Source organism: Protopterus annectens, chromosome 7.part0 (genome assembly GCF_019279795.1).
Source record: "Protopterus annectens isolate FY-2018-M chromosome 7.part0, PAN1.0, whole genome shotgun sequence".
In the NCBI taxonomy this organism is placed as follows: domain Eukaryota; kingdom Metazoa; phylum Chordata; order Ceratodontiformes; family Protopteridae; genus Protopterus; species Protopterus annectens.
Window position 1 is genome coordinate 379,596,026 of NC_056739.1, and position 27,672 is coordinate 379,623,697.

Genomic DNA, 27,672 nt, shown 5'->3' on the forward strand with positions numbered 1-27,672 from the left:
AAAAAATCATTGTCAAAGGGACTCTAATGCATTTTTATTTGAAAGCCCTTGCAGTGGTTAGTTTCCAGTAAGAAGACATGGGGGGCCCTGAAAATTAAAATTCATTTTGTGGCTTTTCAAAAAAAATTATACTACACAGCAAGGAAGTACAGCACTTTCTTGCACGATTGTAAAGATTAGGACACTCCATTTTGTCCATTCCTGATTTATCAAAATATTAAAATGCAGGTTGATAACAATTCAAAAGATGATTTCATTGAAACCAGGAGCTGTAACCCTACATCCACTAATTGTTAAAACTGTGAGGTCAGCAAACCTGGGGTAAGTTGTAATCTGTACCAATCCTGGCATGTCTATGATGTAAGCTGAAATGGGCTTTAATATTTCTGATGCCAGTGAACTCTCCAAATAGCTGCAAAGGCATTGAATAGACTTAAGCTGTTTAATTCATCAACAAGTAATTTTAACTACTGTAAAATCATTAGTAAATCTTTGTAGAAAATGGATAAATTAGTTGGAAAGGAGAGTGCTATACTAGACCTCTTCGCTATCCAGATTTTCACAGAATGTCCAGATTTTTGCCTCATATTTTCAGTCTGTTCCTCATAGAATTTTTTTTTCTGGCTGATCTTTGGTAAATCACCGAGGACTGAAGTCAGAAAACATTGACAGACATTTGAGTTTTAGACTTCATACATTTCAGAAAATCCAGGCTAATGCAAAACCTGTTATTCTATCAACTTTGTATATTTGCAAGAGCAATATTTAAAAATGTTCCTATTTTTGGGCCTTTGTCCTTCCATTATTTATAGGGCGGCTGCTGTGGTGCAGCAGTTAGAGTTGCCACCTCACAGCAAGAGGTTCTCCTATTTGATTCTCAGCTGGGGGCCTTCTGTGTGGAGTCTGTATCTCCTCCATGTGGTCACATGGGTTTCCTCCAGGTGCTCCAGTTTCCTCCCACATCCCAAAGACATGCTGTAGGTGGATTGGACACTCTAAATTGGCCTTAGGTGTGAGTGTGTGTGCCTTCTGTGGAAGGTTGAGTGCCAGGCTGGCAACTCGACACTGTAAAAACTCCACTGCCAATCATTCTGCATACTGTTCCGTTGTGGTGACCCCTAACCAGGATAAGCCAAAAAGTGATGATGATGTCCCTCCATTATTTATTTATTGCTCTAAGAGGTTAAGAGGTATGTAATATACTTTTAATTCTAGTTGTGGTATGACACTGCTACTTTCAATGTTATTTTTATTTCCAGAGTGTTTCAGTTCAGTCTGGTAAGCATGGAAAATTAAAGGCGGTGATTTCTCTATATACATCAATTGGCAGCATTGCACAAGGTGACAGTGACCTGTCCTTGAGTTGCCCCTTATGACCAGGAAATGGACAACAGGGTGAAATAGCAAACCACGTTATTTAAATATTTAAATCTTTAAAAAAAATGAATTAAAAGCGCGGGGGGCGTGTACAGTTCTTGAATGGTCTTTATTCGTTGCGAGCATAGGCGTTTTTCGTTTCATGGCACACAGTGGTGGAAAGTTGCCCTTGTATTTTACAACAAGTAATTAAACTGCTGTGCCCTAATTTTACTGTGTAACTCGGCACTTAGTGTCAGCCCACTCCTGCTAAGTCCTCACTGGCTAGCAGAGGTGCCTTAAAACTTAACTTTTGTCCAGGAAATGCTGTGTTGGGAAGAAAAGTGTGTCATTCCTGTAGTGCTCATGTGAGGCGGAAGCGAGTTAAAACTGTGCAGTGAAACTGCCCGCTGCACACGTACCGGCATTTAACAACTTCACAGCATCTCCAAGGACTGTCTGTCCTCCCGGGTAGGAGCTAAACCAGGGATTACCATCATAACCGGTGTGTGTGACAGAGCTAGGACACGACCGGACTGCTACACAAGTACACACTGTAAGTAGACAGTTGCTTAGCTGCTTGTACTAGTCATTTCCTTTATATTATGTGATTGCCATGGGCCCATTTGGCACGTTGTTCCCACTGAAGATGGATTGGATGGGCATAAGCTTTGTCATTGCAGCTTGCATTTGTAACCCAAAACGTGTGGACATGCAATGGTTGTTCAGATGATCATTTAGCCGTGGATACGGGACCCTTATTTTTTCCTGCTATTGCCCAAACCCTCTTCCACGTGGCATACTGGAGGCATGTGTATCTTTACTATAAGTTTATATTAGAAAAAGCTCAGAGCAGAGTATGTTTAAGCATTGTGTATAGGGTTACTACTCTCGGCACGGTGTTAAGGACAGGGCGGAACTGTATGTACAGTTGCACAGGGGGCTGGTGATAGCAGCAGAAGGCCGCCCCAATGCTTACAAAGGAATTATACAGGCACTATTGAGTGTCGAGCAGCTGGTACACGTAACTCTTTTTCTTCCCTTTTTTTGTGTTAGCTTTTCAGCAGTAGCAGCTAGCTTTGTAGTAACTTGCATGTGAAGGATGATTGTTGGCACATCCTCTCCTAGCTGTACAGCTAAAGGGCATAGTTCTGTTGCGGTTCTCCTTGTGCCTTTGGGGACAGCCCGGACCCCAGTGCAGTGCACAGACGTGAGCCATGCTTGTGGCTAGGTTGTTGAAATTATTAATCCCCCCAATACCGATGTAAAGCTTCCGTCCTGCAGCGGGAACACCTTTCTGTTGTCTACGTGTGTATCTGTTTCCATTTTTGCTCTTGCCAAGTAACAAAAACTCTGGGTGATCAGGTCTCATGAAGGCTCCTTTGCCAAGTTACATCACATTAACTGGTTATGTGTGCTTTACTGCTTCGTGACGATTAGGTACTTGAAAATGGAGGGCATTTTCTCCTTATGAAGGACATTATGCAATAAATTCTGGTTTTATTCTGAAACGGCGTTGGCATGGGTCATTTTTAACTTTTCCTTCATTTAATGCTGTCAGTGTTGACACTTTCTGGGGAGTGCATTGTTCTAATCAGTTAAATAACGACATTCAGTTTCTGACAATAGATCCGTGTCTTATTAAGTAAGTTTGGAAGCAAACATCTCAACTGTCCAGATTTTCGTAGAATGTCTAGATTTTTGCCTTATCTTTTTTGGTCTGCTCCTTATAAAGTGTGTAGTTTTCTGGCAAATCGCAGCAAATTGAAGTCACAGAATAATGACATACATTTGAGTTTCAGACTTCATATCCTTCTGAAAAATGCATGATAACATAAATTCTGTCAGTCTAGCAACTTTCTATGTGTATAAGGGCAATATTTAAAATCTGTCCCAATTTTGGGACCTTTACCCCCCCCCCCAATTATTTTAGGCTTTATCCAGTATTATTGCATTAAGAAGTTGAGAAGTATGTCTGGAAGAGGGGGGAAAAGGTGGGTTATATTACCAGTTTTTGGGGAACCAGATATTTTTTGCCAGTGGTAGGCACTGATCTCCACCTTGTGAAGAGTGTTATGTTCATCTCAGTTTTGTCGCTGGTATTGTAGCCTTCATGCAGACTACCAAGTGTGCACCTTTAGAAAAGTAATATTAGCATAATGATTTGTGTTTTAACAATGTTTTTTAATTTGTTTATCAAACCTAGCATAAACACCATTATCGTACACTGTCCAAGGGACAGCTCACTTGTATGAAGTTTTTTTTTTTCAGTTCAAAAGAAGAGAGAAAAGTGACAGCAGGTCACTTTGTCAAGGAAAGAGTTGCTACAAACTTTAATGGCCATAACCTTTTGAATGGAAATCAGAATGCATTACTTCCGATAGCTGTTCACGTGAACTCTCAACAAACTCAGGAAGAGCCTATGATGTGATATTCTATTGATTGTTTATTGGTAGTTTATTTTACATTTGGTAGTCAGAAATGTGCAGTGATCCAAGGAACACTTCTCAACCACGATCTCTACAACGCAATAATCCTGGAAGAGAAATGTACATATACTTTACAAATAAATAGTATGAAAGTTAGGAAAAAGTAACAATTGCAGTCAGAGAATGGAGGAAAAATAATTAAATAAAACATGCATGTAGATGGAGTTCATTATATGCTGTTCATCTTAAATGAAAGTGAAGTGTTTAAAAGGTAACTGGTACGAATTTACGGTGGGGACAGTACAGTGCTGATTTTCTTAAAATGTAGGCAGTACCTTCCTGTTGGACATACCTTCTGCTTGAAGTATGGGAGACCCAGTCTTAGAATTAAATGGGACATCTGGATACAAACTAAGCATAAACTGATTTCTTATCAGAAACATGAGGTGCTGAACAGAGACGTTTAAAAACTGTCTAGGAATTGAGTTTAAAAATGGTCTAGGTATATGTGTGTATGTGTGTGTGAACATGCGAGTTTGTAGGCCGTGTGCATCCCTTTCAAAATAACTTCTGTCTCCCTACATACTGGAGCACATGCATGAATTGTTGTGGGATCACAGGTTAGTACTAGAAAGAAAATCTGAACAACTGATATGTAGCCCAATGATACGTCCTAGGAAGTACGGCCATTTAGTTTTATGTCCCTTCGTCATAAGGGTCATATTACTAATCCATGGGTAAATTTATATGAGCCAATGCAATCACCAGAACTTATCTTGAAGGAGACTTAGATGTTACATTTCTTGTCATGATCATCAAATTTTTTATTTATTTATTGACATTTGTTCACCGGGAAAGACTGACTGGATAATTGAATCCGTTTTTAGTGGAGGATGGGGTGGGGGCAACTCCACAAGGGAAAAACAGAAAATACATATAGATAGGTGAAAACTGACAGCAAACTACATATTACAGTAAGTACATAGATTAATACAATAGTAGTACACATATAACATGTATAATAATTGACATATACCATCATTAAAACACGATTAATGAAATATAATGTAGCACTGAAACGTGTTGATATTATAAATGGGAGACTTTATAAAGAAAATGACAAAGTGGAAAATTCAAACAGTGGATAATAAGAAGGAAGAGACTGAGAAAAAGTATTTGCTAGAGGTAATAAGTGGAGTAGATATGGGAGGCAGGAGAAATAATGAGTAAAAGCAAGTTTAAGAGAAATAAAAACAAAGAAAAGGAGAGTATGTATATAGTTATTAAAGGAGAAGGAGCTGACATTTTAGACAGCAGAGCAGCAAGTGCAGAACCAGGAGGAATGAGAGGAATTATTTTAATTGCAGCTTAAAAAAATGCATGTTACGTATTGCCCTGATTGATGCAGAGACTGTATTTCAGACTTTTGCTTGCACAGTGTGAATAAATACTTGAATTGGAATTTTTGTAACTCATATAGATTTGAAGTAGATTTTTGCCAGAAGATCGAAGGTGATGATTTGGGAGGAAGTGGTGGAGAATTGTATTTATAGCTTGGCAGGAACTGGGATTAATTATAATTTTGTGTGTTTAAGAGAAGTTGGGTATAATTTAGTTGGTGGGATAACTCTAGGCCAATTTAGAGTTTTTAGATTCTCGCTGGAGCGCCTTATGTGTGGAGTCTGCATGTCCTCCCCGTGGTCGAGTGACGTTTGAAAGACATGCAGGTAGGTGTGTGCGTGAATGGGTGCGCCTTTGACGGTTGGGCATCAGGCTGGCAACTCGACACTGTAAAAATCCACTCCCAATCATTAGCGAACCGGAGTTCCGCTGTGGCGACCCCTAACTGGGAAAAGCCGAAAGACCAAGAAGAAGTGCAGAACAGTGCTGTGTTGTGTGACTTGTATGAGCTGCAAATCTAGCTACTTTGTTGAAACTGTTCTTTTTTAGATTTACAATGGCCTGGAGGTTAGTCAAGATGGGAGAACCATATATTAGAGGGGGAAGTAGGTATACAATGGCAAGAGTGACACAGGCAGTTGCAGTAAGAATTTTTTTGGCTGTATGTAGCATTTCTAGTTTTTTGCATTTTTCTATATTACTGTGTGTGTGGAGGTCATATTTGAGGCTGTAGCCCCCAACAGTTTTGCATATATTAAACAATGTGCATGTTTCTGCCCAAACACGTAAGAAGCAGACTGCTGGCAGTTCACTGGATGGTTGGGACAGCACCCTTTCCTCACTATTTTAGATTGGGAAACTTCCAGCATTGAAATGGCAGGGAATATGCAGATAATCCTTATGTGTGGTGATGAGGTTATCACATAACTGTTCCAGAGTCTGTAGCTTTGCAGTATGTATTGCTTTTTTACATAAAGTGGCTGCGTATGTGCATGTATATCTGTTTGAGTATGTACATATATAAGAATGACTTCTGTGGTTTTTACAAGTTTGAAAGTGCACTTGAGCTTTAGAAGTGCTTGATGAGTTGTTATACATAACCATACAAAGTTGTTAGGGGAAGTGAAGTATCTTTTTTAGTTTACTTCATGTGGAGCTTGTTTTTGCTCTGTTTTGCTGTTGTCTTGTCATGGTGAAGACCAGAGCTTGCCTTGGTAGTCCATTTTTTCTTTTCACTTCCCTTTCCAAGCGGGTTCCGCTTTTCTTCAATTTGTAAAACCTTATCCAGTCCAACAGTGTTCCAACACTACAGTCCTTGCTGGGCAGACTCTTGTTTTCCTTTGACTCTAATGACTGTATATGCCCAAATCACACAACCCACCTTGATGTCTCCAAATGAACCAACTCGTAAGACTTCTACCGTGCATATCAGGCCATGCATCTTTAGCTTCTACCCCTTCTGTTAGTGGTTTTGCCCACTACTTCACATCTTCCTCTAACCAAACACACTTTTTGTACTAGAACTCTCAGAACTGTCCACACAAGCCATGCACGAGCAGTGGAAGGAGCACATTATCCCTTTGTGATATGGTATTCAATAAAGTGTTGCAATTCTGACATAATGGTCCTGGCATTAAAACATTTTGGTAGGTAAATTTTTGGCTTCTGCTTATCTGCTGTCCTTCTGACCCATAACCATAGCCACGTGTTCTCCTTTATAGAGAGAAAGAACTCATGAGCATATGGTGGTCCTCATTTAGGAAGGGGTTAGAGTTTTATTCTTTTTTCTTTTATTTTCTTATTATTTCCGGCTTATGTCTAGCAGAGCCAGTGGAATAAGGAATACATTGTGCTTGGGGGAGTGTTACACTGTATCACTTGAAGACACAATCAGTTCAGACTGTGACTGAATTAAAACAAATGGTTTAAGCCATGATTGGATGATAAATATAACTTGGTTACAGAGGACATTCCCCTCCTGTACCTCTACACAAGGGGACTTTACTTCCCACACCTCTAGTAGTTAAACATACTAATTCCATAGTTTCACAACTGAGGAGAAGCTAAAAAGCTGAACAAAATGTAAATAATTGGTAGTGCTTTCCTGTGTGGAATGGTAATCCATGGTTTTGAGAGCATGAACATGTACAGGATGGTACAACCTTGTCTGGTTTACACACCGTCAAGACTTAGGAAGCCACAGGGGGTTGATGTGAAAGCTATGCCACTGGCATCCACTGTCGACGTAACTCTAAAGAACCCAAACTTGTAGGCAGATATCAGTGTGCCTTCTCAGGTTATCAGTAGACATTGTAGGTAGAACATGGATCTTGGGACAGCAACCCTCCCCTCCCAAGGAGAGGTGAAAAGGCTCTGTTATCTTTCCTCTTCATCACTCCATCCTGTTTCTTCAGCACCTGGTGCTGCGGTAGCGTTGTCGCCTCACAGTAAGACCCTGTCCGGTTCGATTCTCAGCTAGAGCGTCTTCTGCATGGAGACATGCGTGAATGGGCATACCTTCGTTGAAGGTTGTGCTTCAGGGCTGGTAACTCGGCACGTACAAATCAACTACCAATCATTAGCGGACCGGAGTTCCACTGTGGCGACCCCTAACTGGGAAAAGCCGAAAGACACAACAACAACAAAGTTGTGTGTTATAGTCGGTGTAATTCCTGTGAGCTACGAAGCTGGCGCTAAACCTCTGAAATTCTCTTAAGTATGAGATAGTGCTCTTGGCATAATTTGGCATTGTGGCACTACACCTAAAAATTGAGACAGTTGTGGCTTTGTCTGGCTATGCCTTTGTGTAATAAACATGCCATCCCAGTCTGTAAACTCTTCTTTGGTTCCTGTACTTCTTATGAAAACAAAATACCTCATTCTACTTAGGATTAAACTGCAAATGGCATTTTGAAGACTTTTTCAACACCCTTTAGGCTCATCTCTTTCCAGTTGATGTTCATAGCATCTGTGAAGAATCTTATCCTTAATGCCATAAGTGGGTAGAGTTTGTGATGAATACATTAAACAGAAGTGGCTCATGCATGATTCTTGCTACAGCCGTCTTGACTGTAGACAGAGGAAGACAAGATATCACTTTCTTTATCGTGATCCTTTTCTTCTTAGAGACAGTTATCTGTTCACAGCCGCCTTCTGCTCAGGCTTTTCTAAGACATCAAATCAAATGCTTTGTCAAAGACTCAGTAGGTGTCCTCCACTGAATGCTCGGTACTAGCTTGGCTGTGACCGATTTGTAACCCTGGATTAATTTAACCAGTCTAGGTGTGTCCTTGATGAAAATTTTCAGCTAAGAATCCTCTCTGTATGTTCAGCACCATTCCGCCAGTAAAGCACTTTACACTTGTGTGATTGCTGGTCGATGCCTAGGTCTTTGACCTGCACTAAACACATCCTCTGACCTCTGTGCAGGGATCTATGCCCAGTGTACAACCCTACCTTTGCATTACAGTGAAAGTTGGAATCCTTTCTGCAGCTGCCCTATAGAGAAGTTTTGCACCAAGTATGGCAGGGAGTATTTTTTTGATTATATGGGTCCATGAATTGTGGCTCAAAGAATATTTGTCACTTTTCATAGTTCTTCTTTTTATCCTTGGTTGCTTCCCAGTTTGTTTTCCTTTTGCACAGTGTCATCTTGTACTGAGCCTGATTTTTATTCTCTTCAGGAAAGGGCAAACACTTGCTTCCTTCCATTCATCCATTTTCCCTCTTCAAGAGATGCCTGTGTCTCAAGACTCTTTCCAGCTCTCTGTTTTCCCATATGACTAGCACTAACCATTCCTTCCTGTCCCTCAGCTTTTCCCTAAATGTTGCATCATCTTGGTAAACATGGCACATCTGCAGTAAGTCATAAGTCATTTTCCTTTCTGTATAAACCACTACATTTGTCAACTTTTTACAGGATTTCCTTTAGTTTTAATCCAATGTTTGAAAGGATCATAAACTAATGGGATTCTTACTAGGTAAATTATATGCTGTTTACCTAAAGTTTACTTCTGAAGGACTGAAGTAAACACTTTCATAGCTGTTTTACAGTGAGTTGTATATATATATATATATATATATATATATATATATATATATATATATATATATATATATTTATATATATATATATATATATTTTTTTGGGGGGGGGGGCACCATTCATTACTTCATCTTTCTTACTTTAAATAAATTACCAGTCTGAGGATGACACAGTTTTAGGTTGACTTTTTTGTCTGCAGAGTAATCAGTATGCTGGAAGGATATTTCATGATTTTGACCTGTGTGTTGATTTATCAGAATCCAGAGATTTTTTTTTAACTTTTATGAGAAGCAATTCTCACCAGTTCAACTGTATTCATTGAAAAGCCTTGAGCACTGTTTGATCCCATATATAGTCAGTGCTGGTGCACTACACGTCCTCCATTCCAGTATATTACTTTAGTTTATTAAATGCAATCCACTCCATGCATGTCTGCAGACATGTCTGTATGCATGTATTTACACACACACACACACACACACACACACACCTCAACTTTCTGCAGCCTCTTTGCCAGCTTCCATTCGTTATTCTGTCCTTATGGTATGTACAGATACCAAGTTCCCCATGCATGCCCTAAGCCATCTTCATCCCTTTGATATGTGAGACATCACAGTTTAAAAGGCTTAGATTATGCATGTCATGTTTCTGTGTTATTCATTAATTTACACATGAAGTAAAGTGCATTTTATGTGTAGGTTTTAAATGTCAAAACAGATGGTATTTTTAAATGGCAAGTAGTAACTAAATATAGTGATATTATTATGTTTTAACTATTATCCATGAAACCTTTCATTTAAAGTAAAATATAAAAAAAATATTGTGTAAAATGCTGGGTACTGATCAACTGAGACTACCATTTTTTTTTTTTTGCATTACATTGTGGAGTCCAGAGAAGGGTAATACCTCTCAACTGAACAAATTTTTGCAGAATGTCCAGATCTTTGTCTCCTATTTTTGGTCTGTTTTTCATAACATTGTGGTTTTCTGGCAAATTAGTGACAAATCATTAAAGACTGAAGTCATTCAGTAATGACAGGCATTTGAATTTCAGACTTTATATGTTCAGAACATTCATGCTAATGCAAAACCTCTTATTCTATCAACTTTCTAAGTTTGTAGGAGTGATATTTAAAATTTGACCCTATTTTGGGGTCTTTGTCCCACTTTTATTTATGACTTTGCCCAGATTTCTTGCCCTAAGAGGTTGCACGTTATGAGGGTTAGTAATTAGTTGGGTAGTAAAATAAAATCAGAATGATTGGAAATGCAGAAACAACATCTTGGAAAAAAACTGTTTTGAAAGAAGTTATTAAGTGCAAGTTTGTTCTGTGCTACTGCCTTCAATTTATGCACTCTTAAAAAAGTTTCTCATATTGGATTTCACTTATAATTTGGATTGCTTTGTTAACATTGTATCACTGTTTGCCTTGGGTATAAGACTAACAGCTCACCAGATGAGAGACAAAAAACATACCCAGTTAAGAACTGGGATAAATAGGTTTATTAAGAAAAGTATTGCTTGCTTTTTGAGAACGTGCAGCTCCTGAATAGAACCACATCGGAAGCTTGTTCAGTGAGTAGGTTGGCAGTTGGAAAAAAATGTTTGATGGTTTCTTTCATGAAGATGGCTCTAAGTAGATTAGTAGTCAGTGGAGCACTTTTCTATCATTATTTGCTAAGCTTTCAAAAAGTGGTGTACACTTAAACCTCACTAGCAGCCAGAGGTACAACAGCAGCAGTCACGTCATTTATTTCCCACTTTTTTTTGCTGCGCTGTGTGTGTTCAGAAATAACTGATTTGGCTTCTGTGGAAGGGGTGGTCAGGAATATCTTCAGCTGTATTCAGCTGCTCCTTTAACCACCTTCTTAGGCCACTGATTTAACAGGAAAAGGTACCACAGATGGAAGAAAGCACCAAAGCAGATGCTTATTTATTTATTTTTGTATTTATCATTTGTTGACCAGGAAAGTCCAACTAGGACAGAGCCTATTTTCAGCGGAGGCCTGGGGAGAAATGCTCCAGATGCATGTCTTTGGATTGTGGGAGAAAACCCATGCAAGCGCAGAGAGAACATGCAAACTCCATACAGAGTACCCCAGCCGAAAATCGAACAGGAGAACTTCTTGCTGTGAGGCGACAACGTTAACAGCTGCACCACTGCACCACCCATGTTGTTTTTAACATTTAACACCCACTGACATAAAACAAGAATAATGCTGTTGCTGTGGTGATAGAATGACAATGGAAGATTGCGTTTGATAAGTTTTCACCAATACTATAACTGTATAGCTTATCTTCAGTTACAGGGGTATGTGTGCACTCCAACAGTTCCAGTCCCTGAAAAGTAAAGTTATTTTATTGTTAAAGCAGAAGGTAAATAGGAAAAACTTCCATCCAGCCATTGTGGGTCTTGTATAGTATGCTGTGTGACTGGAAGTAGGGAAGAATCCATCCTGAAATAAAATAAAATATTAAGAAGATACTACAAAGATATGCATCAGTGTCATCATTTTTTAATTAATGCCTCTTAAGTTCAGTAGTAAATGAATAATAGAAGTTTATGGGTAAAGAAGAAAGAACCCAGTAAGAATAGTATTAACTGTATTACTTGTTTTTATTAAGCAGTACTGTTTACAAATAAAAGGTATAGTTTTAGTCAAAATATGTCAGACTTCCAGGACAGAAAAGGAGGGAGTACATAAACAAGCAAAGGCCAAAGCTTTGGGTCCTCCTGTCCTCCCCTAAAGTCACAGACATAACACTTACACCTGTTACAGTTCCTGTATTTCACATATATCTGTAGGAATGTGTGTGTGTGTGTGTGTGTGTGTGTGTGTGTGTGAGAGAGATGGTTCTTACACTACGTGTCAAAAAAGGTGAGTAATATTGGATGTACTCATGTTCTGTAAATGCTGAATATTGTGATTGTAAGCATTGTTGTACATAAAACATAAAGTGTTTTGTAAATGTTGTATTTACAAATACAAGCCAGAGTGGTAAATTTTTGTAATAGTCACAAAGGTTGCCATAGAAAGTGCTGTTAACAAGCAATCATTGTATGTAGTGTGGTGTATGAAAAGAACCAGGACCCTTGTAGTCAAGAGAAGTTGGCCTTTCAATGCAGGGGTGTTTTGGTCTGGAACAGCAGTTTTAGTGAATGTGATCAGGCAAAGATACAAGCTGATGCTCTAGACAAGCTGGAAGAACATGAAGTAGCACAGGGATTTTCTATTAGGAACTCAGACAGCAGGAATCCTGTGAAATCACCTTGAAACTGTAGCAGAACTGGTACAAGAAACTATAAAACTTTTTTTTTTGGCTTGTGCCAAAGAATAGTCTACAAAAATATTTATTTTATATTCCGTTTAATAAAACCTCATTATTTTATGAAATAGCTGCCTCTGATTATATGATATTGCAGTACATGGAAACATACATAGAAACACATATACACACACACACACACACACACACACACACACACACACACACACACACACACACACACACACACACATATACATAAGCCACACACACACACACACACACACACACACACACACACACACACACACACACACACACACACACACACATACATAAGCCACACACACATATACATAAGCTACACAACACACACACACACACACACACACACACACACACACACACACACACACATGAACCACACAACACACACACACACACACACACACACACACACACACACACACACACACACACACACACACACACACACACACACACACATATATCTCCCCGATCTGACAGTGTTAAGGTGTATGTCCAACAATTGTGCCAGATCTGTCAGTATCTTGTTCAGCTGTATTGTAATCATAGTACAGTATGCTCATCAGTATGTATCTGTCCAAACATGTAACCCAACTTGAAAATCTTCAGCGGTTCCTCACAAAAAAGTCTTTGGTAAGCACTTCCTAAGTTACCAAAGTGTCTCAAAGCCTTAGTTTTCTTCTGTGTCTCCCACTTAGTTCTGTGGGTTGATCTGACTCAGCCTATAAAGCTGTAAAATGACCTTGTCCTCCTTAGTTTACTACATATTTACAAAACAGGTAGTAGCGAATACTGTCAAGTGACCTAAATTTATACTGCGACATAAGTGGGACTTGTTGGTATGGCAGCTCACTCTACCAAAGAATTCCCCACCTTTAGAACCAACTGTCACTTTCTGTAAAGCAAAGGATGTTCTTCAACATTTAAAATCTAAGATGAGTCAGTGGGGAAACAATTTACCCCATGCCTACCCTTTCCACCACAGTCATTTATAGACAGAGAGAGTTGTTAGAGTGAACCAGTAGAACTGTGGTGATTGGACTTTAGAAACCTTTATTGGTCTGTTGTCTGCCAAAAACTTATGAGCTGTAAATGGGAAATGCCAATACAGAGCCTCCATCTCTTAAAACGTTTACTGAGGGGAAAGCATATTTTGGTTTATTTAATTATAATAGGCTCATACTGACAGTGAAAACCTTGTAAATCCTTTTGCATAACTTCTTATTTCAGATGTAGACAGTGGGGTATAAAAAAGGAAGGTAACATTTCTAAAGTCTCTGCTGTTCTCTCTGCATTTCATCGTGTGATGTATTAGGAACTCTGCTTTCCTGTATATTTGATGTTAACAAGAAAATACTGTTTTATACGTTGTACAGGGATAGCTGCTGAGTAGTAGTTTCTCGACTGGACTTGGAAGGATTGCCCTTAGATTATAGATTCCATAAGATTTCATGCATATCTGTATGCCACTGTGTTTAAAATGTATGCAGGCTGATTACTTCATTTAATAAAAAAATAAATAAATAAATAACTACAAAGGAAACTATTCTGCAAATGCATCCACTAAGATTGTCGTGTTGATCAGCCCTGCATACAGCATTGGCTGTCTAAAAAACAAGCAAATACCGTTCTAATACCAAATTTCTAAGTAGTTTACTTGTTTCAGAAAAGTTTGCAGTTCTGTGTGCATTTGTCTGTGTACTGGTATTGGATGTTATAGAAAATTAACCAGTGCATATTAAGCAATGAAACACTGGACTACTAGAAATGCATTTTTTGACAAGTTTGAATGACCTATAATAAATGAGTCAAGGTATATGCCATAAGACTAGCCTTTAGTGGTTATAAATGGGTGAATATTGTTAGGGCACGATGCCCTTCAGAGCTTTACTGCTACCGAAGAGTATGCTTCTCTGAGGCTTTTGAGGATCGACGGTTGGCTTGTGCTTTCCTTTGCTGGGCAGATAAGTTCCCTTTGGGGGAAAGCCTTCCATTTTATTATTTTTTACTGATGTTTTATTACTCTCCTTTTCAGGAAAGTTATTTTAAAGCTAGGAGTGTTTTGTTTTAATGGATTGTGTTGAGACTGTAATGTACTTTTAAAGGGAGCACTCGTATCTTTCAGTTTAAACAGTAGTGTTATGTAACTGTTAAACTATTTTCTGTGGAGAAATTGTGTTTATTTTAAGGCTGTGGGGCTGCCATAGTGTTTGAAAGTACTTTTTATTGTGTTGTTTTTCTGTCAAAAAGGTAACTTTTATGAACTGGTAGTTTTACTGGTATCGTTGCTTGTTTTCTCCAGGTGGGTGATTCTGCTGTGGCCATTTGTTGCACCTCTGACCACACATCTTTTATCCCATATTCGTCTGATGTAACACCTACAGCCACTATGGACAGAGTTAGCCATGTTCTCTGTGGCTTTTGGGGTCCCCTTAGTGGGCAAGGGAAAACCACTGTTGTCAGTCCTGGCAGAGGGGCAGGGAAGGTTTTCCTGTTGTGTCAGAATGCTGTCCCTGTGGAAGAAGAGGCTGCCACTAGTAACAAGCTTGGCCCCATTTTTCCTGTCAAATAAAATGCAGAAAACCAAGCATCTATCTACTCCTTCTCAAATTTCTTTGGATAGGAGTAGTTTACTGGAACTGGCTCAGGTTTGATTTAAGCTATTGATCCGTCTTATAGAGTAGTTTCTGGCAAAAGAAAAAGGGATACCTCCTTTCTTGAAGAGATTCAAGATTCTGAATCTGAACAGAAAAATGCAGGGATGGATTCAGGATTTTGTCTTCAGATTTAGAGGAGAGTTCTCCTTCTGATTCTCCCTGTGGGGAATTCACTTTCTCTGAGATTATTGCTAGAATGTCCCAGTGTTTTCAGTGGGAGAACACTGAGTTTCTCAGTCCCTCAAAAAATACTATGAGTTATTATGAAAGGATATTCCAGAATCTAGATCCATTCCTCCTGTTCAGTCTGCTATTGAGGATGTCTGTCTTAATGCCTGCAGTTTTCCTGCTATTCAGCCAGCTGTCCATAAAAAGGCAGATAGGATGTATAAAGTTCCCCAGTCTTTTAAATTTGTATGCACTATTCCCAAACCTGACCCAGCAGCTATAGCCTTAATTGACTACTCTGCTGCTAAGCACTTAGTTAATTCCAATCCTACTCTTTCTAATAAGGATTGGAAAATTATTGATAGCTGTGGGGAAAAAAGTGCATACTTGTGTAACTTTGAATTTCACAATTTTAAATTGTCAGGCTGAAATGTTAAAGTTTATTCTGACATATTGTGAAAGTATGAGTAATATTTTAGCTACAGTTTTTTCTTATGAAGAAAAATGTGCTTTAAGTAAGGTAGTTTCTTCTAATGCATAGATCAGTACTCATTGTTTGCAGTGTGTGTGTATTACTCTGTTGATACTTCTTCCAGGGCTGTGGCCACTGGTGTGGTTTTAAGGAGGTGTGCTTGGCTGCATTCTCAGAACCTTGCAGATGATGTTAAAATGAGATTTTAAATTCTCTCCTGGATAGAGCTTTAGGATTTGGCCCATGTGCTGCAGAAGTGATCAGAAAGTATGATGAAAGGGGCAAGCTGATCCAGGGAATCTTTCAGATTTTTCAGCTCTCCTTTTCCAAATCGCCTAAGGGATTTTCTTTCTCCTCATTCAGTTTCGACAAAAACAGAATAAACAGTCTCAACCGAATTCAGGTAAACAGCTGTTTAAAAATAAGTGGCAGGAGGTTCCTAAAAAAGTCTCATACTTCCCAAAACCAGGGATACTCCAACAAGTCTGAATGACTGCTAAAAATATCTCGTGACCCCCTCCCACCCTGGCCCTCTTTCTCTTCCAGAAATTCTGAATCTACATTTTTCTCTTTGGCAGCAGATTGTTTCAGACAAATGATTTCTGAAATTCATTCATCCAGGTTACAGATGGTAGTGTGAGGAAATTCCTCCTTTCCAGGGGGTCATTCCTCATCTGCAAATCAGGCTATTTTGTTTTGTCCTGTTCTTTGTCCCATGCTGTCCCCAAGGAGTGATAGAACCAGTTCCTCCTTCTCAGGTGGGGAAGGAGTTTTATTCAAGGATTTTCCTAGTCCCAAAGAAAGAAAATGCTTAGAGACCAGTTCTGGATCTTTCTTTCTGTCCTAAACTTGTTTGTGATAGTGCCCAGATTCAGAATGATGTCACTTCACAAGCTGTTGCCTCTTCTTCCTCTTTTAAGTTTCTTGGTAAAACTAGACTTAAAAGATACTTATCACATTCCTACTCATCCAGACTTCAGCATTTTCTTAAGGTTTTGTGTCTGGATCACATTATCAGTTCTCTGACTTACTCTTTCAGACTATCTACTGCACCAAGAGTGTTCACAACATTTCTAGCAACAGTTAAAGCTCATTGCAGGCTACAGGGTAGCCCCATTTCTCTTAGTTAGACAACTTGCATATCTTTACAAAGCCTTTTTTCAAAATGTCAGGAATCTCTCTTTCTTGGGTGTGAGATTTCTTGCTCAAGCTGGGATTTCACACAGGATTGTGTTTCTGGGATGTCAGTTAGACGCCTCAGTTCAAATAGCTTTTTCTTCACAGGGACATCTAGATTTGTTTTTTTAGCTCTATTTCTACGTTTTCCTATTCAGACTTCAGCTACTGGGAGGGAATACCTACGGATTTTTGGTCTCACTCCTTCTGGGATTCTCATGATACCCCTGGCAAGACTCCACATGAGAAAGATACAATAGTGTCTGAAGTCTCTTTGGTTCCAGCATCAGCGCCCTGTATCTTTTCAGATCCCAGTACTAGGGTTTGTCAAAAGAGAAATCACTTGGTGGAGACAGCAGATATCCTTAAATCAAGGTCTCCCCTTCTCTCTCCTTGCTCCAAAGTAGTCAGTCACAGCAGATGCTTCAGACTTTGCATGTGGAGCAGTTTCAGGAGAGATGAAAGTGCAAGGGGTGTAGGACACCAAGGACAGACGCAAGCACATAAATATCAAGGAAATGCTTGCCTTGATCAAGGCACTCAATTTTCTGAACCATCTTTGGTCTCTGGGACGTCTTCAAGTAGTTACAAACAATACCAAAGTGATGTTGTCATCAACAAGCAAAAGGGAACCAGGTCATACCTCTTTTGCAGAATAGCAACTTTAGCTTAGGTCAAGGATATAGCTTCACAGCAGAGTCTCACTTTACAAGCATCCTGTATTCCGTTAGACCAAAATTGTGTGGCAGACAAACTGAGCAGGGCCAGGGCAGACACTCGAGAATGGAAACAGATCCAGGGGGTCTTCCAAAATTTTTTTCCATCTGTGGGGAGTTACTCAAGTAGATCTCTTTGCTTCCTCTCAGAAAAAAAATCAGCTGTCAAAATTCTGTTCCACAACTCCATGCAAGTGGAAGAGAGATGCCTTTTCTTTGGACAGAAATGTTCCTGTATGCCTTTCCACCATCTCCATTAATATCTAGGGTAGTTTTGAACATTCAGAAGGAATCTCCAAGATCATTGTAGTGACTCCCTTCTGGTCCAAGCAACCATGGTTCTCCTTTCTTTGGAAGTGGCCAGTGGCAATTACCACAAGCTTCATCACAGAGTGGATCTACTCACACAAGAACAGGGGTGTTTCATACACCCCAACATCAGTCGTCTTCAGTTGACTGCCTGGATGATAGGGTCTTAATTCTTTTAGGCACTTGTTTTCTGATTCTGAGGAAGTGCAGCCGGTACTAGAAGATCATATATTAGCAAGTGGAAATGTTTTTCTAGTTGATGGCAACAACATAACCAGCACCCATTCGAGACTAGTTTTTCTGTGGTTTTACAGTATTTGTATGAGTTACTATCCTATGGCCTTTCTTATTCCTCTGTCAGGTTTCATTTATTGGCCCTTTCAACATATCTGCCCATGGATCCTCCTCTTTCAAGGCAGTCACATGTCAAAATGCTCTTGAAAGGGGTCTTGCATAAGAGGCCACCAAGTAAATTGGTGGCCCCTCTTTGAGATCATAATTTTGTGTTAGAGAAACTAACACTTACTCAATTTGAACCAGCTAATCTGGCTTACTTGAGGTTCTTAACATGGAAAACATCTTTATTAATTGCTATGACCTGTGCAGGAAGGGTTGCAAGCTCTTATGATGAGTCAACCCTACCTCATTTTCCACAAGGACAGGGTTTCTTTGAGAACTGATACCACTTTAGGGTTAAAAGAAGGATCTGAGTTTACATTAATTCAAACTGTCCATCTCCCTGTTTTCTATCCTGAACCTAAAAAAAAGGGAAAAAGAATACTCTGTACCTTGGATGTACACAGATAACTCAAGTACTATCTTGACAGAACTAAATTTTTCAGAACATTGGATCAATTAATTGTTCATTTCTTGTGGAGGTAAGATGAAGGGCAGTGGGTGCCAAAACAGACTATTTCCAAATGGTTGTTTAAGGCTATTATCCTTTGCTATACTTACAATGACAAATCTATTCCATGCAAGGTCAAGTCTAACTCTGCAAGGACCTTAACTTCTTTTATGGCTTTTTGAAAAGGGTTGGATTCTAGAAATGTTCTAGAAGCTGCTACTTGGACCACTGTAGATACTTTTACAAAGCACTATAAGCTGGATACCTTCTCTAGGTCTAGGTCATTCTTTGCTAAAGCCGTTCTCCAGAGGCTGCTGGACCCTTATCATTCCATCTATCATTCCATCTCCCAAATATAGTTAGCTGTGGTAATCTACCCATATAGCTATGGCTACTGCAGCAGTGATCAATATGAAGAACATAGTACAATTGTGTAAGGTGAGATTTACTGTAACAGTAGTTGTTTGAATGATCACTGCTACAGTAGCCACTCCCCCCCCCTGTTTTTGGGTGTATTTTTATACCAGGGAGTGAACATTTATGTTTTGTTATTCCTAGCATTGTCCTTTTCAGGGCTTAGCCACACTTTCTGCTGGCAGAAAAGCTCTGAAGGGTTTCACTCCCAAACTTGTCTTTTAGTCAGCTCAGCTCAAGCTGTTTGACGGTTTATAGGCATGGAAGGTGCCCTGAAGCTAGAAGTTGGCCGGCTGTTATATCCTTGGCAGGATATAACCCATGTAGCCGAGGCTACTACAGCAGTGATCATTTGAACATCTGCTCTTCTGGTAAGTTCAGCTTACACATTTGTAATGTTTTTCCCCGTGGAATGTGTCACAGCAATGGCTACATCACATGGCGCTTAGCATCATACTGTCGCTGTGACTTGTTCACAAATTATTGGTTAGCACAGACCTCAATAACAGGAAGATTGAGTCCTGCAACAGAGGCTGTGAATTAGTGACTCAGAGTTATCTGTATCTGAGATGTTTAGAAGTTTTTATTTATAAAAGTAGGAAATTGTTATACTTTTGGAGTAAAACAAGGAATGCATGTTTTTAGGAGGTTGTAACTAAAAGAAATCAAAGGGAGTCGAAGAAAACAAATCAGCTGACACTTTTTCTTGAGATGCTTGAAGAAAGCATATTTATTCAGATACTGGTCCTGCATGTCAGTGGTCACAGAACACTGAACGGAATGCAGGAGAATGGAAATGTGTTGCGGAGTGTGGGGTGAAATCTGAAATGAAAACACAAAATCTTTTTAATAGAGACTGTCTCTATGTTGGGCGAAGACTAAAGCTGAAAACAGTATTAACTGTTTAGGGTAACACAGAGGCATTAATAAGTTTTATTCAGATAAACAATTATTTTTCTTGTTTGTGCAAAGCTGTCCTTTAATAAAGTATCAAAAAGTCACAGAACGTTTGCCTTTTCACAGAGTTCAATAGAATGCTTATTGTCGTCGCACCCTTTCATTTTTGAGATTTTTTTCCCACCTCTGCATCAAGCATAACTTTGCCCTTTTATCAGACTGTTGGGTAGGAGCTCACAGCCTTACACACCACCTTATTTAAGTTGTGAGCAAACTGTTGTGGTGAACCCTGCAATGCAATAGAATGTGTCAAGCAAGCAGGCTCAAACCATGTTCCAGTTTCTCATGTGCAGTTCACTTCTAATGGACTAAATTAGCAAACAGGTCGGAGGAAACAGATCAACAAAGCTGCTGTATGCAGACAATGTGGCACTGCAGACTCTGAACAAGAACTTCAGCAAAGGATAGGGGAATGGAATGTAAAACTGGAAGCACATGGGATGAACCTAGGTAGAGATAAGACAGTGGTAATGGCAGCAGATTGGGGAAATCAGAATAAGCTGAGAATTGAGAGAGAAGAAAAACTAGTGGAATTGGTTAACAACTTCAGGTATCTGGGAGGGTGGTTGAGAAGGGAAGTCTGAATGAAGATGTCAGAGCTAGAATCAGAGTGGCTGCAGCTAACTGGCATAGAGAGTCAGGTGTAGTATATGACAAAAGAATGCCAAAGAAGGTGAAAAGTAAGGTGTACAAAAAGTGGTGTGACCTGTACTACTGTATGGTATAGAAACCTGGGCAGTAAAGCAGAGCAGATGAGAAAGCTAGAGGTGATGCAATTGAAGTGCCTGAGAAGGGTGGTAGGATGCACACTATGGGGCAGATGAAGAAATGAGGATATAAGAGCAGAAGCCAAAGTAGCTTCAGTTGCAAAACACATCAAAGAGAACAGATTACGGTGGTTCAGGCACATATGCAGAAAAGCATCATGCTGTCAATATTTGGGACAGACAGGAAGCAGCTAAGAGAAAATGAGGATGTCTAGTAAAGAAGTGGATGGATTGTGTAAGAGAAGATATGCGACAGTCAGGCTTGCGTGCCGAAGAAGGCAGGAGTGTGGCATTGAATCGAGAGAGGTGGTGACAGTTAACATGACAACATGACCCCATGTAGAAAATGAAAAAAAAGGAAGTTGATAATGATGATCATTCAGAGCTTACAAACGTAGCACTAGCCAGTGCTGGTCAGTATATACCATGCCTCTCAAACTTTTACAGCAAGAAATCTGGGCAAAGCAATAAATAAAAATGGGGCAAAGGCCAAAAATATGGACAAATCTTAAATATTGCTCTTACAAACTTAGAAAGTTGATAGAGTAATTGGTTTTGCATTATAGCATGAATTTTTTGAAGGGTATGAAGTCTGAAACACAAATCATTTTCTAACTTCAGTCTTTAATGATTTGCCACTTTGCTCCTCCTACCCCTTCTACTCATTTGCCACTTTGCTCCTCCTACCCCTTCTACTCATTAACTGTAAGTCTTTCCTTATTAACCACTATACTATCTACCTGTAGAATACCTTGATTGTACTAGCATGCTATGTTATGCCTGTATTCTGCACTGCTAAATTTACTGTGATAACCTGTAATATTTATTGTAAATAGGATTATTCTACACTGCTACATTTACTTTGATAACCTGTAATATGTATTGTAAATAGGATTATTCTACACTGCTACATTTACTGTGATAACCTGTAATATGTTTTGTAAATAGGATTTTGTTTTTTTTTAATGTTTCCTTATTTGTTATTGTGTTAATTTTATTGTTCTATCTTGGAGCTTATCTCCCCGGACCACTACTGAAAATGGACATGTATCCAGTTAGACTAGCCCGGTCAACAAATGTAAAATAAAAATAAATAAAATAAATAAATAATTTATCATAAAAAAACACAATTTTATGGAAACAGACCAAAAATATGAGGCAAAATCTGGGCATTCTGCAAAAATCTATACAGTTGAGAGGTATGTGATCATACAGCAAAACAAACATTAATCTCCTTTATTGCCTCCCGGCCTTAAATGACTCTCTGCAGTTTCACTGACCATTTTTACTTTTATTAAACTATGAAGTCCTACTTATCTGGTACATAGTAATGAGTGCAAGAAAAAGAAAAGTCCTTACTTTGCATATAAAATAAGCGCACACAGACTGACGGACACATATGGCTCCAGCAGCAAGGCTGATATACTATCAGGTCATGGAACTGGAACCCAACTAAATTATAAGCAGACTAAGCTAAACGCTACACAAACACACACACACACACACACACACACACACACACACACACACACACACACACACACACACACACACACACAGAGTGGCTCAGAACAGCGACTTGGGAAGCCATCCTAGCATGGTGTATTCTTGGAGTGTCACACCTTGCAGTTTAAGCCAAACTAAACAAACCTACCCAGTGCTGCCTATTATCTAAATTACTTCAGATTTCCAAATGTGCTCCTACTTCCAGTACGAGTACAGAATACAAACTTAATGTATGCATCTTATTCAGTACAAGAAGTTGTGATAGCCAAAGAAGCGTTATTCTGCTGTTTCTGAGTCATACTCTGATATACTGTTATCATTGAAAGAGGAAATTGTCAGAAGTCACTCAAGTCTGCCCTTGTGGTTCATTTCTTAGCAACTTTCACTGTGTCATTATCTGTGGTCCAACCAGTTTATATGCATCACTGGGATATTCTCTGATTACGCCATAACATGACTTTTCATCCTCCTACTGAGATTTGTGCAACAACTGTTTTCCACATGTCCATGATACTTTTATTTTAATACATTCTGTACTGGCATGTACTTCTCTAATAAATTTATTTTTTTGTCATGCCAGGAGAAGAGATGCTTGTTTTAGTTAGCTTGCCTACTGAACAGGTAACGAGATAATAAAGTTGGCTACCAGGCAAGAACTGTATAAATCTGTTTAGTAGGCATAAAGATGGTATTGGAGAACATAAAGCAGTACATGATGCACAAGTAAACATTAGCACAACGTTAACTACTTTTACTAACTTAAAATGGGTATAAGAATATGATATGCTTATAGTAATTCCTGGTATCTTATTCTCACTGCTTTGTGTGCTAATACTATTCCAGCATATTTACCCTTTCTAGCAGCAGATGGGAAAATATGTAGGACTGGAGCAAGACATAAATGATTGGGCTCATGCGTATTTGATATTTCCCTGGAGATGGGTGGCATATTCCAGCTTCCATGTCTGCAAAGGGAACAGTCATTTCTCAATATATTTATTGTATTGTAGGTTTTGTTTTGCAAGTATTATTTAATTAAAGTATGTAAGACAGAGAATCAGTTCTGGGTAGGACACCAGTCTTCTGCAAGATGAATGAAGACACACACACACACACACACACACACACACACACACACACACACACACACACACACACATACAGTCATGCGCACATGCACCACAAACACATGCACTCTCGCACTCTCTGACATCACACACACACACCACACACACACACACACACACACACACACACACACACACACACACACACACACACACACATACACACACAGATAATACAGTCAGCTAACAGCATGTCCAGCAATGTTATAGAAAAGTGGTATCACCTAGATAAATCCCATTGGGAGATAGGGAGGACGTGCAGACTACCTTATAATTAAAATATAATAAATCAAATGTAAACATTGCAATAAAGGTACAGAGCAGCTGCAGAGATGGTTAGGTATGTTCCCTCTGTGCTACATGCACAGAACTGCTGCTGGAGCACCAGGATGTTTATGTTATACTGAGGTGTGGGTGTGGCTTATCACTGCAAGATGAATGGATACTTAATTGCATGCATGTGCAGTGTCAGTAGCTAGAGCCAAACGCAAATTACTCGCACTTAGAGGATTCATTTTCTGTATTGTCACCAGCCGTGCGTTCCTGTGGCACAATTTTTTTTTAATCTCATCCCTTCTCTCTTTGCAGTTAGTTTCATGAGACCAAAGAAACAGGATCTGCTATCTTCTTAAGCTGCCGTGTTGCTGTGTTCCTGACAAAGGTTTCTGTGGAAGTGAGAAAGTGGGTGGCGTACATGTATATGTGACCTTTACTTGTTTGCCTAGACCCATCCGAGAGCCATTGGCTACAAAGGAAGTGTGCTGATTTGCAAAGCAGGTGCTTGCACACTTTTTTGTGCTGTACTCATGCTGCTCTTCTGTCAGTCTGAAACAGGAATTTGTGGAGATGCAAGCACACAGTCAGATACATACATGTATTCACTTACATATTTCTGCACAAGGGGGTAAGTAAGGGTATGTATTGCATGAGCTGCAGATCCAAATCAAGATAATGTGCAAAAGGCAGACAGAAAATGAGAAGATAAATGAGAAGGTCAGGTGAAGCAGTTTGGCTGTGTAGAAACACTGTTCATGCTACTAGCTTAGGGGAAAATTACTAGAAATAGGCTAGAACTGTTGGAGTGTCTGGTCAAGAGTACACACCCAGATCAGAGTCATTAAGATGGCAGTGTAACATTCCTGTTTAAAATGGGAATAGCTTCTAGGAGTCTAAACAAGTGACCAGGTCCAAGGAGATGAATGGATATCAGCATTAAGAGAAGATGTGTAGCGGAGTTCCGTGGTAATGAGGGGTTTACAAAGAATGAAGAGTGGTAGATCCTTTGGGGGAAGCAGTGAAGCACCAGGGGGCATTTATCTATATGATAAGGCAAGAGGTGGGAAAGAGTGACTGGGTAGTGAAGAAGAAAGCAATCTTACTGATATCCAACAAGTGCTGTATAACATGATTGTGGTGAGGGGTGGAGGAATATTACTGTTGCACAATCTGAACTTCCTGTTTCTCTCCTTGTAATCCTCTGTGTGGCACATCATAAAATGATGCAGCAACATTTTTCAGAAGTAATTCTTGCAAAATCTGAGTTGTAGTTATACAGATGTAAATTAAGCACTGTACATATAGGTTTAAGCTGCGTATCCTATAACTTGAGTTTCCCGTCTGTTTTCTCTGGCATTCTGCCACAAGGAGCTCAGTAACTGAGGATCTGATTGCATAATGTGGTTATCTAATGCTGGTTTTGAACCAGTGAATGTCTGTTAAGAATGTCAGTACCGTAAGTGCATCTTAATGTCAGAGTTAGGACTGGTCTGAGTCCTACCTTAATTAACAGTTTTTGCCTGTTATGTAACTTACTTTCATCCTGTTAGCTGTCATTAACGGGATCTTCTCATTTTTCACATATGCGTCAGTGATGATTTGAGTCACCATCAAACGTTTCTGCAGCTATTTCCTGCTTACGTGACTCTCTTCTTCTGTAATAAGGATACTACACACAGCATGCTTCTCTATCAGGATTGTCATGTAGTACCTCATGTAGGTTCTAGAATTTCTTATAACACATTTGTACCATTAGAATCCCAGCACAATCCACCTAGTGGTCCATATTGTAGCCCAAGATAGAATCACCTCAGTTTCGGTGTTTGAACACGGGATCTTGGACCTGTTAACATTTAAAAGCTAGGATAAGAATCCATTGTAGTGGCCACATCCCTTTGATTTCTGTAATACAGGTAGGCAAAAATGCTACTGGGGTGCACTAGACAGCTATTAAACCTCTGGGAATGCTGTAGTTATCTATGTCTGAGTTGCCCCTTCAACATCAGTGCCCCAGCCTGTTCTTGCTCTTCTCCAAGCAGTTTTGAAGCTCAAGTGATTGCCTCTACAACTTTAAGCAATGCATTCTGTGTCTCTTTCACCCTCTTTTTGAAATAAGATTTCCTGATATTATGTTATAAACTTCCCCCTTTTCCGCTATACCATGTCTCCTTTTTACTCCCTGTACATTTCCAGCGCAGCTTCACCCTCCCTTTTGTTTCTTAATGATGCAATACTTCCAGGTCATATCTATGTAAACACAGTCCTCTTTCAGAGTCTTTCCTCATTTTCCAGTCCCTCCCATATTTCCTTCACCATTTGACACATTTGTATTTCTTCCTGTGTACAACTCCTAATTTCATTTTTATATGACCTTGAAAATCATAGTCTAGTTGTTGGATTACTAATACTGTGAGCAATGGAATACGAATTTGTCATTTGATGTTGGATTTTTTTTTGTGATAAAAAGAGTGCAGGCCCCTAACTGCTGCCTTTCCCACTCAAAGATGGAAGAAAATAATAACTAGACTAGCTTCTTGCTATAGTTCCTAAAACACGTCTCTAAATTCTTTTGAGATAATTTAAGAAGCCACAGTCTCAGCTGTCGCTGCTTAAATGCTTTACTGATTCTGCATCTGTTTGTAATCACTGATGGACACTGTCACCTTGTCACTCAGCAACAGCGAAACAGGGAATGTACAACTGACATACAGGGATCAATTGACTCCTCTTCTACAGTGCCCGTTTCCTGCCTCAGTAGATTGCACCAATGGCAGTTGTCCCATTTGCCCTGCTGTAACTATGGCTTTGTTCTTACTTACTTTAAATGTATTATCTTAACCTGAAAGAAGCATAGAATATGGTAGTTACATGTACGCGCACACATACACACACACACACACACACACACACACTGCTGTCTAAGATGAAACGTTATTTTTAATGTTTGTTGCAGCCTGCAGAATTTTTTGCGCAGAGTAAAAACTCTGCTAGGAGAAGAGGTGCTTTATTGTTAAGTTTCCTGAGCTTCTACAGAAAATAAAGAAGTGACAAGTAATAAGAAATGGCAGTAATGTTTGGTTAACAATCCCTGCTAATGTTTGGTTAGCAATCCCTGCAAATGACTCGTTAGCAATCTCTACTAATGCTGATTGCTGTAACTTCCTGTATTTCACATATGAAGTGTCATAAGTCAGTAAGTTTCACACAGTATCATGCCGTCAGTTAGCTGAGAAACATTAACAATTATTTGATGGGGAGACTCTTTAGTCTCTTATTTTCATATACAGTGGATATAAAAAGTTTACACACCCCTGTTAAAATGCCAGGTTTTTGTGATATAAAAAACGAGACCACAATAAATAATTTCTTATGCAATTCAATTGAAAAACAAACAAATGTGTTAGGGGGGAAAAAATATAAAAAATAAAAAAACGTACAATAAGCTGGTTGCATAAGTATACACACCCTTAAACTAATAGTTTGTTGAAGCACCTTTTGATTTAATTACAGCATTCAGTCTTCTTAGATACACACTTGCCATCAATTAAAGAGACTCTGATTAACCTCGGATAAAGTTCAGCTGCCTAGTAGGATTTTCTTGACATTTACTCGGTTGCCTGCTACAGCAAATTACTCAGTTGCCTGCTACAGCAAATGCCATGGTTCGCAGACAGCTTACAAAGCATTAAAGGGATCTCATTGTTGAAAGGTATCAGTCAGGAAAAGGGTACAA

At 39.3% G+C, this 27,672-nt stretch overlaps 1 protein-coding gene across 2 annotated transcripts in view; it reads left to right on the plus strand.

Moving 5' to 3' along the window:
- The first annotated feature begins 1,584 nt into the window (after nucleotides 1–1,584).
- Nucleotides 1,585–27,672, plus strand: part of SLC16A1 (solute carrier family 16 member 1) — a 633,088-nt gene continuing 607,000 nt past the window's right edge. For both annotated transcript variants that reach the window (XM_044076944.1, XM_044076945.1), the window contains exon 1: nucleotides 1,585–1,912. The gene's annotated coding sequence lies outside the window, so the exon portion shown is untranslated. The remainder of the gene's footprint in view (nucleotides 1,913–27,672) is intronic.